We start from the raw sequence: 2,010 nt of genomic DNA, 5'->3' as shown, positions 1-2,010 counted from the left end.
TGCTAAGAAACAAAGAAATTTGTCTTGAAGAATTAGTGTCTGAGTGCTCCTTAGAACCAAGGATGGTGAGACTTCATCTCACATACTTTAGGCATGTGATCAAGAGGAACTAGTCCCTGGAGAAGTCAATCATACTTGGTCAAGGGTCTCCAAAACAGAGGAAGGCCCTTAACAAAATGGATTGACATGGTAACTATAACAATAGGTTTAAGAAAAGCAGAGATTGTGAAAATGGTATGGATTGGGAGGGGTTTTGTTCTGTTTTACACTGTGTCGTTAATGATCAGGAGTCAATTTGACAGAAACTAACAGGCCTCCAAAAACTCTGTGAACTTTGATAAATGTGGATAGCTATAGAAAGGCTTCAGGCCTTTTGTTCACAGGGTTGCTGGCAATCAACAACAACAACAACATCCAAAGCACTGGTGATTAGGATAATATGCCTCAAGCATGGGATACAGGAATGTAAATGCCAAGAAGCAGAAGGAAGAGTCAGGCAAGACATGGTAATGGATTAGTATTTTTAGCTTAAAGGTAATGAATGAGGAGTCAAAGGATGGTGTTTCAGTAGGAACAACACTATCAAATTTGCATTTCATAAAGGTCATTCTGGCAAGTATACAAAGACAGATTGATGGGAGAAGGAGTGGAGCATAGAGACCATATTCATTCATCCTTTCATCCAAAGAACAGTAGCCTGAATTTGTTCCTTTAGGTTAGAAGGGCAAAGTTAGGAAGCATGTATGGATCTGAACGTTAGAAAGTCTGTGATACTTACGTATTGTTTTCAGCTCTGTTTTAATTTGACCTAAACTTTAAAATGAAGATTTCACCTAAAAATGGAATTTTACCTTCTCAAACCAATCAAATCTTACAAAACTGGACCGAAATTTCTAGCCACAGTTCAAGTACAGGGTGAAACCTGAAACAAGGCATCAGTCACCAATTCCTTATTGGCTCTGCCATTTCACTCCTGACACATGAGAAGCCTAAGTCATTCTGATTTATGTACAGCTGTTTTTTTGTGGGTTTGTTTTTTTTTGTTGTTTTTTTTTGTTTTGTTTTGTTATGTGCTAGAGAAGATCTTTGTATCTTTATACCTATGTTAGCTACTGGAAATGAGAAAACAAGAGCACAGAAGGACGGTGCTGCTTATCTGAAAATGAAATAGGAGCAAATTTCTTTGTGAAATGATTCACTGTTACATGTTTTTTGTATTACTACATGTCTTCCTTTGGAGAATCTAGAGAACACAGCTTAAGATGCCCTTTTGCTTATTAAGATGCCTTTTCCCCATGTCACTAATTTATGTTTCGTTTTGCATTTGAATTTTTTACCATAAAAGAAGAGGAAGTATAGGGTAGTTCTTCCTGAGAATGAATGAGACTGATTGTAAGAAATACAATGTTAATGCAGAATAATGTGAAATTCAATGTAATGAAAAATAAAGGGGGGAAAAGGGAGGAAATCTGCCTTTGGATTGTCAATGCAACCCCTTATCACTAAGTCACCACTGACCTCCAGGCCTGAAAATGTCTTGATAAGGATTGACCATATTCTGATAAGGAAACTAGGTGACCATATAATGCCTTGGGCCTGATCACATCCTGACAGGACCACTGGCCCCAAATTCCTGAGCAAACTACCATCCCCTCTAAATCCCCATAACAGTCCCTACAAAAGGAAACTGTTTTTGTTTGTCTGCACATCATTCTCATCTTCTCTGTGTGTAGTCCCTGGCATCCCTCTCAGGTCTGCTTACTAAAGGCCTGTTCATTATTTGGGACAAGATTTTTGGTGTTTATTTTTCTTTTTTATTTCTCTCCTCTCACCTCTCCTTCTGGTAAGTCTATCTGTGTTTCACTGACTATGCAAAATCTTTTGACTGTGTGGATCACAAAAAACTCTGGTTGACTTTAAGAATAATGGGAAAATATGACTTTGATTTCATACCACCTGAATTTCAGAATAATCTCAGGAACAGGTTTGAGGCCTTGAACACTAATGAGC

General features: G+C 37.9%; 1 pseudogene; it reads left to right on the top strand.

Moving 5' to 3' along the window:
• The first annotated feature begins 450 nt into the window (after positions 1–450).
• Positions 451–2,010, top strand: part of LOC102872165 — a 9,219-nt pseudogene continuing 7,659 nt past the window's right edge.

This window comes from Elephantulus edwardii, unplaced genomic scaffold, assembly GCF_000299155.1.
Source record: "Elephantulus edwardii isolate Elephantulus edwardi_28Jun2011 unplaced genomic scaffold, EleEdw1.0 scaffold00068, whole genome shotgun sequence".
Taxonomy (NCBI): domain Eukaryota; kingdom Metazoa; phylum Chordata; class Mammalia; order Macroscelidea; family Macroscelididae; genus Elephantulus; species Elephantulus edwardii.
Note: the sequence above shows the minus strand (reverse complement) of the source record. Positions and strands in the feature narration are given on the sequence as shown.